Source organism: Xenopus laevis, chromosome 8L, assembly GCF_017654675.1.
Source record: "Xenopus laevis strain J_2021 chromosome 8L, Xenopus_laevis_v10.1, whole genome shotgun sequence".
Lineage (NCBI taxonomy): Eukaryota > Metazoa > Chordata > Amphibia > Anura > Pipidae > Xenopus > Xenopus laevis.
Genome location: NC_054385.1, coordinates 28,635,119 through 28,645,751, shown reverse-complemented (window position 1 = coordinate 28,645,751; position 10,633 = coordinate 28,635,119). Strand labels below are relative to the sequence as shown.

The 10,633-nt window shown below is 37.9% G+C and overlaps 1 long non-coding RNA gene across 1 annotated transcript; it reads left to right on the top strand.

The window, feature by feature from the left end:
• The first annotated feature begins 217 nt into the window (after positions 1-217).
• Positions 218-858, top strand: LOC121396935. Its single transcript, XR_005963270.1, has 3 exons — positions 218-263; positions 423-498; positions 821-858. It is a non-coding gene; the product is annotated as an uncharacterized LOC121396935 (long non-coding RNA).
• The last annotated feature ends 9,775 nt before the right edge of the window (positions 859-10,633 follow it).

Below are 10,633 nucleotides of genomic sequence, written 5' to 3'. Positions count from 1 at the left end.
TGACACCCAGTGGCAGCAGTCCCTGACATTTAAATTTCTGTGTCTGTGCCTCTGTTTTTTTTTTTATAGTTATAATAAAACGAATGTTACAGTTTGAAAGACACCTGATGTTTCAACACTTATCATTTTCTTTTCTGCTAGGTGAACTCGGTAAAACAGAAGATGCTCATCTGTCCCAGGACATTTGCAGAAGGTTATTAATGAATTAAAAGTGCTTAAGATGGACAATCCAACATGGATTTCAAGTTGGATACAATGAGGAGGTTTGTGTGTGACCTGGGTTATCTTAGATGGAATGTTTTACAACAACCATTTGTGACACTAGTGTACACAAACATTAATGGAACTAACTTAATAATTTACAGTTTACAATAATATTAGATGAATAAGACTGGTGACAACTGACTTTTCTTTTTTTACAGGGAAAATGAAATTCTTTGGAAGGAGGTTTCTTCTCTGAGAAGGAAGCACAGCCAACAGCAGAAACTTCTTGCAAAGGTGAATCTTCGTTGAAGGAGAGGGGTTTGGAGGATGCAGGCTGAGGAAAGATGGCTGCTGATATAAAGGAACGGTAAGTCAGCCAGCTCTGCAAAGTAGTCCGACAGATCAGCAGGAGAACAGGGGGCTAGCTTTAGGGAACGGTTCCAAACAATTAAAAATCCTTTAAAGTCTGCATATTTAATTAATTGATGTATATGGCAAAGTTTGCTTAAAATTATGTTCACTTTTCAAAAAACGTAAGTTATATTTGTGTGGAGTTCCCTTTTAAAGTTTTGTTACCATTTACACCCTTTTTCTTATCCCCCCCCCCCATTTACAGGCCATTAACAATTGAAGCTTCACAGTCCTCTTCCCTAAATACAGTCAGCAATATGCTGGCAGCTTACAGAAGGAGAGTTAGTGAGGTGAGTACGTTGTTGAGATTATGACCCATTGCATGTCTGAGCTTGCTCTAGTTCTCCAGGCCAACCACAACAGATTATCGAATAGTAGAACATCATACCACTCTTAAAGCTGAAATCTGCAGTTCAACTGCATCTGAGTTGTTTCATTTAAAATTCATTGTGGTAATGTACGAACCAAAATTAGAAAAAAGTTGTCTCTTATGCCTTGCTGTTTTGTCTCTAATTCAAGATTGCTGTGCTTTAAATAGTCTGAAGCAATCAACAAACAGCAAATGGGTGAATCAAAGATTTATAAGCTTTTCTGCAGATGGCTTTTGCAAAACAAGGGCATTACCAGCTAGGTGTTTGTCTTGAGTTTTTAGTATGCACTATTGTTTTGTTGTGTGAAATGTATTAAACTGCAGTATTGTTATCCATTGGGTGACCTGACTCAAATGTCAAGGAATCATATTGTTTCATATAGGGCTAAAAAGAAGATTAGAAAATCACCAGCCACTAAATACAACAACCAGTGTATTATGGGGATTAGTTACTATATTAGTCTGGGACCCAACCTTCCAAATAACTAGTTCTGATGGGAGAGGTTCAGACTGGCCACAGATCTAGTCATTTCTAATTCAATTGAACACTCAGATCTTCGTTCTGGAAAAAATTAAAACTCACTTTATTGCTGTTCTCTTTTTCAAGAACTATATGTAAGACCCTTTTGCTTACTATATGTTTTTGTATCCTCAGTGATACACAGCAGGTGATTCTAATGGATGAGACTGATGTGAATCTTCAGCTGGAGGTGGAAGAATCTCATTACCCAAGCAGCTCTTTCCTGGCACAGGACCAGGTTGTGATCCCAAATGCTTCCTTTCCAGTGACAGATCAGTCCATAATTCCCAGCAATTCATTTATAGTAGAAAATTCCTTTAATCCTAATAGCTGTACTGCTGATGAGGAGTTGGCTCTTGATTTGGTACAAGACAGCGCTCCTGAGGACCCTGATAGTGTCATTGATTTGATTCTTAAATGAAAATGCCTCTGCAAGCAACATTAACATACTTGACAGGCGAGGAAGTGTTTCTGTGCTGTAAACATAATGATTGATAATCTGTATTTAATACATTTGCTCATAAAATATGATCATATAATGTTTTAATTACAAAATTGTGGTACCAATGAAACCAGGATATCCAATTCCAAGGTCCATACCCAGTGTTTGTTTCATTTATCTTACCTTTTTGGTCGGTTTCCGTAAATCTGACTGCTGTTTTGGGACATCATTGAGAGAGGTGTTTGATATTTTGGCATCTGCCTGGTTAAGGAAATGGAAAATTGTAAGGTTAGCTTCAGTACAGTATACCCAAGGCAGTTGACAAGGGTCTGTTGTACATTCTCTCTTTTGTGAGCATTCTGTCATTGCAGGGATTGAATAGTGACAGAAATGTAAAAAGGAAGAAGAATGTCCCCATATCCCATTATATGTTACTAACTTCCTTTTTTAGAGAGGAGATCCAAGACTTCTTGAACTGCGTTGATGCCAGCCTAGAGGATCTTCAGACCATCCTGTGCAAAAGGAAATTTGATGTAGACTCTGTTTCAGCATTGCTATTATAAACCTGTTTCTAACAATCTTTTCCAATTATGCCTTTTCCAGTCATTTTATTTATCACATCCTCCTAATCTTTCTTATCTCATTCCTAAGGCTTCCTGTCTGCATTAGTACATGACTGATGGGGGGTGTTTTCATTTGCAGCTAATTCGAGGCAGTTATAATTTATCTGACCTGACAGAATTGACTAGCTCTCTAAATGGCCTGTTCTGTTTGGGCATGTGGATATAATCTAAGCCGGCATTGAGAAGTTTCTCATAAATAACTATTTGAGGGGCACAAATCTTATATGCAAGCACCTTAAAGACATTTATTTTCTGTATTTCTGTAATTTTTTTTTATTTATTTAACAAATATTGCCATTCAGGTTTCAGTTGGGCTGCACTGAACACTTTTAGATACAATGATTTTAGTACAGGTATGGGACCTATTATCCAGAATGCTCAGGCCCTGGGGTTTTCTCCATACTTTAAGTCTGCTAGAAAATCATTTACAACATTACATATAGCCTCAGTAGGCTGTGCATCCAATAAGGATTAATTATATCTAGTTGGGAATCCAGTAAAGGTATTGTTTTATTATTCCAAAGAAAAATGATTTAATTTTTATTAAAATGCAGTCTATTGGAGACAACTTTCCCGTAATTCAGAGCTTTCTGGATAACTGGTTTCCAGATAACAGATCCCATACCTGTACTTAAGCATTGATAAGTAGGGGTCTAATGTCATTTATTCCCCTCTACATCCATGCATGTTGGAATTGCCAAATGTAGAAGACCTTACATGTATGAGTCATTGCCCATAGGGTAAAAACCATTTCTCATATAAAACAGGACTGTTGCTAAGAACCCTTGTTAAATAATTGTAATCTAGTGATTGGGCTGTGTTTATGTAGGTCTTTCCAGCTGACGCTAGAACACCCATTCCTATTAGAAGAAAACAGGTTCCGCCTAAATATTCGAAAGGGTTTTTTTACAGTGAGAGCAGTGAAGATGCAGAATTCTCTCCCTGAATCAGTCGTACAGGTTGATACATTAGATAGCTTTAAAGGGGTGGTTCACCTTTAAGTTAACTTTTAGTATGTTATAGAAGGACCAATTCTAAGAAACTTTTCAACTGGTCTTCAATATATATTTTTTATAGTTTTATAATAATTTACCTTTTTCTTCTGAATCTTTCCAGCTTTCAAATGGGCTGACTCAACATAAAACAAATGCTCTGTTAGGCTACAATTGTATTGTTATTGCTACTTTTTATTATTCATCTTACTAGCGAGGTCCCCTCCTGGTCATATTCCAGTCTCTTATTCAAATCATTGAATGGTTGCTAGGGTAATTTGTCCCCTAGCAACCATATTGCTTAAAATGTAAATTGAAAAGCTGCTGAATAAAAAGCTAAATGGATCAAAAATCTTAAATAACACCAAATGACAATCAATTGCAAATTGTCTCAGAATATCACTTTCTACATCATACCAAAAGTTATCTCAAAGGTGAACAACCAATTTAAGAAGGGGTTGGATGGCTTTTTAGCAAGAGAGGGAATACAGGGTTATGGAAGATAGCTCATAGTACAAGTTGATCCAGAGACTAGTCTGACATTTTGGAGGCTTGATAAAAGACCGATGGCGGTCTGAAACGTTGCCAAGTGTATCGGGGTCTGAGCCCATGTCTCAATAAAGGCATTTTAAGCAAAGAAATCCTTGAATGGTGCTGTCAATATTTGAAAATTGTGAGTGAGCTAGTCTGACATTTTGGAGTCAGAAAGGAATTTATTCCCCTCTGAAGCTTCAGATGGGTTTTTTTTTTTTGGCCTTCCTTTGGATCAACTAGCAATTAGGCCGGTTAAAAAATAATTAAAAAGTTAAACTTAATGGACGTGTCTTTTTTTCAACCTAACTTACTGCGTTACTATGTATCCCTTATCCGGAAACCTGTTATCTAGAAAGCCCTTAATTACAGAAAGGTCATCACCTAAAATATAATTAATCCTTATTGGTGGAAAGATAATCCTATTGGGTTTATTGAATGTTTAAACAACTTTTAGCAGATTTAGGGTCAGGCCACACGAGCAGATTCCCCAGCGACAAATTTCCTCTTCTTTGGGGCGACAATTTCCCTGAACTGCCTTCCCCCTGCCCTCCGCTGGCTAAAATGAAAATCACCTGTGGCAATGCACACGCGGCACTTCGTTTTCCTCGTGTGGCGACTTCGGAAAATGAAGCGCTGTGTGTGCATTGCCGCAGGCGATTTTCATTTTAGCCAGCTGAGTTTTTTTTATAGTAGTTTTTTTATATGGAAAATAGGCTTCTCAATGGCAGTTTGCTAAATTTTGCAAAAGCCTTTTTCTGCAACAATCTACTCTGTTGTTCAACACGAGTGCAATGACTATGGCTCCCTCTGACCATAATCCCAAAAAATCTGTTTTTTATTTCTTGAGGTGAACAGGACAAATGGGGCTATAGAAGCAAAGAGGTCAAATGGGGAAATTGAAGCAAAGCAGGAGTCCATGATACAGGGCATTATTTGTGCACTTGCAATCCATAACTATCTGCTATGCAAGGGCCAAACATGGAGTAGGTTAAGTTTCCCTGTTTGGCCTGTTGAGCTCAAGAAACACAATCATAATCTTTTTTTTTTTTTTTTTCGATTAAAAACCATTGGCAGAAAGTATGTTCAGCATGAGCACTATTCATTGACCTGCTGAAAATGAGGTTGAAAAATATTCTTTATTGAAGAGATTTACTATATTACATTACAAGTCTGTACTGTTCTAAAAGTGTAGTTTTTAAAGCAGTGCAAAGTATGTATTACATCATTACTTTGAAAATCTTGTTGATGCAAATTGTCCAAGCAGATTTATTGCTTTATAGTACACAAAAGCCATGAAGATCTTGTAAATGATATCCTTATAAACGGTGAGTTCTGATGTCATCCGTTATAAACGGTGAGTTCTGATGTCATTTCTGTCACATGACTCACCGAAACTTGTGTATTATAATAAATAAAGTACCCCCAGTTGCAAAATATGAGGATATTAGAAGTTACCTTGGAGTTCCATGACCTGTATAAAAATACCACTGTTCGCATTTGTACTAACATTTTGTAGGGTCGTCCATTAATTCTTCCCATTCCAGTTGAATTCCCACTAACAGTGGAAATGTAAAGCCTACCGTCTGGCACTTGGTAATTTGAGTTCCAGCACAGGTATGGGACCTGTTTTCCAGAATACTCAGGACTTGGGGTTTTCCGGATAATGGATTTTTCCGTAATTTGGTTCTTCATACCTTAAATCTACTATAAAATCAATTAAACACTAAATAAACTCAATAGGCTGGTTTTGCTTCCAACAAGGATTAATTGAATACTGCAATGTATTTTTTTTATTATAGTAGTTGTTTTATTATTGCAGAGATAAAGGAAATTGTTTTTAAAAATCTGGATTACTTGTATAAAATGTAATCTATGGGAGACAGCCTTTCTGGATAACGGATTCCTGTATAACAAGTCCCATACCTGTATTGTAGGTTCTATCTATGGCAGGTAAAGAGCTACTGCATATAGAATGGATCAAGTTATGAAACTACTTTTAAGTTCAGCATAATTTTTAATTGATATACCAAACATTTCTAATCTAAAACAGTGCCCCCGATCCTATGGGTCCAACAAGAACAGGCAAAAGTATAAAAACTTTTTACAGTAGTTGTAGTATGTATTCATGGTCCCTTAATATGGGTACATCTACAAAATATGGAGGCACCAGCATGTAGTTACAGCTGTGAGGTTTTGGGTAGGATGTATGTATCCTCTGCTCATAGATCTATGAATCGTCCCATTAGCAGAACATAAACACGTCCTGTACAGTTTTTCTGGTGGCACAACTGGACCGTCATATTCATGTCCTTGGTACTTAATGATCTCTTCTAATCCACGTGCCATTGTTAAGAACCACATATGCGCTAGCATGGTAACTTCAATCCTATTCAAGTATGGGTTCCCTGATCTGGTAACCCATTATCCAAGAAGCTCTGAATTTTGGAATGGTTGTCTCCCATAGACTCCATTTTATCCAAATAATTAAAATGATTTCCTTTTTCTCTGTAATAATAAAACAGTACAGGTATCAGATCCATTATCTTGAAACCGGTTATCCAGAAAGCTCAGGATTACGGGAAGGCTGGCTCCCATAGACCCTATTTTATCCAAATAATTGACATTTTTAAAAAAATATTTCCTTTTTCGCTGTAATAATAAAACAGTACCTTGTACTTGATCCCAACTAAGATATAATTCATCCTTATTGGAAGCAAAACCAGCCTATTGGGTTTATTTAATGTTTTACGGTATGAAGATCCAAATTACGGAAAAATCTGCTAAATTAACTGCTTGCCTTAATCACTATACTGTTAACTAGGAGACTTAAAAACCAAATGAGACTTATTAATGAACCAAGAGTAAAGTGCAATTCTCAGCATCCCTTGTACCTATTTGGGCCTGCCCATTCTGGACCCTGGTGGACTGTGCAGGAGTATTTTATGACATTTTCCTATTAAGCCAGTGGAGGCTTCTTGAGTCTGGTTTGGTGAATAGTCTTGAAAAGTATTCACTTCAGCCGTTGTCTCCTCTGTTTCCACCTTCCACCTCATTATGGAAATCTGTAAATAATCCAATGATTATCATTACTATTTATGTCTGGGATCGATAAAAAAAGCCTGCCCTGACCCCATCTTCTTTGTGTTCTGGATGTTGCTGCTTGTTAACTATGATCTGCTACTTATGAGCTTGTCCATGTATGCAGACCATGCTATACATACTTGTGTACAGATACTTTTCCCTCTGGCAGTGCTGGGTATGAGGGTGCTTAATGCAAGCCCCTCCGACACGTGTGCAACTTATGCACCAAACCAAGTGAGTTTGCACCAAACCTATGAGTGAGACAGCAGCACATTAGATGTGGGGAGATTCAGTATGCCAGACTTACAGAAGAGCCACACTAGGGGATGGTAGGCAGAAGAGCCATCATTGTGCTCTAGGCCTTTTCTGCCTACCTCTAGTTCCAGCCCTGTCTCTTGTCTTATGCTTAAGGCACAAAGCCATCATTGTCATTGCTTGAACCAGTTGGAATCACAGGACTCTGCTAATGAGGTTTGTATATGCTTTGATCACAATTTGCCATGTTCTGCCTGATTGGGGGTGAATCCTCTGATAACTTGCTTTCAAAATTTCATATGCTCTAAAGCAGTGATCCCCAACCAATGGCTCATGAGCAGCATATTGCTCACCAACCCCATAGCTGTTGCTCTCAAAGCAGGTGCTTATTTTTCAATTTCAGACTTGGAAATAAGCTTTAGTTGTATAAAATCCATGTGTATAAAATCCATGTGTATTACCAAACAGAGCCTCCTGTAGGCTGCCAATCCAAATAGGGCTACCAATAGCCAATTATAGTCCATATTTGGCACCACCAGGGACTTTTTTGCATGCTTGTGTTGCTCTCTAGCCTTTTTTATTTTATGTGGCTCATGGGTAAACCAGTTTGTTGATCTGTGCTCGAAATCATACAGATGTTTATACTGCCTAGATTCTTTCAAATTCCTGACCTTTCTTCAGAATGCTTATCACCTCATTTTAATCAAAATCTCATAGCATTTCAGCTACTTTTTCTGCCTCTCATAAAAACAAAGATGGTTCTCAGAGGGATTTTCACTCATTGGATTTCAAAAAAATCAAACATTATTTGAATTATAAACAGAAGCCATTTCTAACAGCAATATACACCCAGCATTAATAATCATAACGATAATAATAATGAATTAAGGTCATAGGACACAGCTATATGTCTGCAGCAATTACATTACTATTACTCATCAGTGAACCCTTGTCTACTTATTACTCAAGGAAAGTCACCAGCATAGTGCAACAATGGACAGGGGGGATATTACTCCAAGTGGAACACCAGTGTAAATAAATATTGAACCGTTGGCAAACTGCAAACCAAACTTACAACGTGGAATTCATTCACATCAAGGCCTTTTCAACTTTGGACCTCCATAATTATTTTAATATCCCCAAATAGAATGAACTGATCTTTTTCTTTGCATTAAAACACATGAATGAAAAATATGTACATACTTAAAATATTTCCATACACATTCACAATGCACAAGGGCTTCATTATCTCTTCTGAGATAACCCTGCTACTTTCACTGACAGGAGAGTTATTTTATGTTTTCAATTATATCATGTAACAGGTGGTAAAATGTATCATTTGTAGCAGAAGGTGTGGATTAATTGTAAATCTGGGTAATTAAAAGAAATTAAAATAGAGATTCGCATGAGGGTGTTTGCTATTTATGTGCTGTGAAGACAGAATGCTTGAGAGGCCAGTCCTGAGTATATCATATATGCAAAAGGCACTTTTAATTTTGAAGTGAGGGCAAATGTTGTGGTTGATGATGAGCCACTATTCCCAAATGAGGCCCCTATTTCTTGCATAGATACCCTCTATACATGTTTTGAATATAACACGGCACAGCACCCCTACCTAAAAACCATCCAATAGATGTCCTTCTTTATCCTGGAGATAGGGCAATGGCTTAGAGTTATCAGTGATCCCAAATTGATGACAGATCAATGTATAATGTTGTACAAGTACACAATTTCCCAGTTATATGTATAATGAGTAAAGAAGGCTGCATCAAACAGCAAACTATATGAAAGTGTGTTGAGAGACCATCACAGATACTGACTCAAAACGCTTTTCCTTGCATGGCCACTTGGAAGGTTTAAAACTGTCAACAGATCAATGAACTTATACAAGACTGGTTAATAGTCCAGGAAGTATCAAGCTTCATGGTAAGTTTGGTTGAAAAAGCTCAACTCAACCCTTGAGAGGACCCTTTCTTTTTAAAAGAATGGTGCGCAGAAAATAGCATCTAATATCTTTCAGAAGCAGAAGATTGTCTTTGTGTAATTGTGCAATTGCAACCATTGCCTTTTGGTATTGCCCTTATAATTCTATCTCAGTCTGCACTACTGAATGAAAAATGTGCAAAAGTAGCTGCACGGGGTCTGCAAGATGTGTTTGAACTCTCTACACTCGGCACCTAAGGGCCTAACTAAATAAAGGATATTAATAAAAAAAGTCTGTGCACTAGCACATATATGAACTAAATCACTGTTATCACTGGTATTGACAGGAGGCATTTTTAAGAACCTTGCAAGCACATGTTTGTTTCAATTACTATGCTAGGATGTCTCAATTAATATTAATGGCAGCAGAAGGACACAGCCCAAATAGATTTCTGCCAAAGGTCCTGCCTTCACCTGCCATTTTGGGTATACTATTATGGCAGAATAAATGGGGTGGTGGTTGGGTAATAACTAATAAATTAGCAAACGCATGGGGAACATGGAGAAGATTCACTGACAAGTGGCCAGTGCAGTGATTCCCAACCAGTGTCAAGTGAGGAACATGTTGCTCACCAGTGGATGTTGCTCCCAGTGACCTCAGAGCAGGTGCTTGTTTTTCAATTTCAGGCTTAAAGGCAAGTTTTGGTTGTATAAAAACAAGATATACTGCCAAACAGAGCTTCCTGTAGGCTGCCAGCCCACATAGGGGCACCTACGAGCTTTTTTTCATGCTTGTGTTGCTCCTCTGCTCTTTTTATATTTGAATGTTGCTGTGAGGAAAGTACCTGGTGGTCTAGTGTGGGTGCAACAGGGATGGTCCATGAATGAATTTCATGGATTATTGCCATTACATTCAAATATTTAAAGAGCCCACACTCAGTAACTTGTTGCCCAACATAGGTCTATTCCAATAGTTCCTGGGTGCGATCTCTAGTGTTTCTGTCCTTTCTTGACCCCTCAGCCTGTGCTTTGACTATTGTGTTGGATCCTGTCTTGAAAATGTGATATTGATAAACTGACTCGGCCTGTGACCTCGACTAAGCTCCTGCCTCCTGATATTTTACTGTGTTTCCTGTTTGGTACTGACTCAGCCTGTCCTTTAACCACGCTCCTATTCTCCATTCCCTTTGCACATACGGTTCCCTTGCCTGCCCAGAACTCTCTCCTTGGTCCTTTCACATTAAGGGGTATAGTTATCAAAGAGTGAAGTTAATAGTG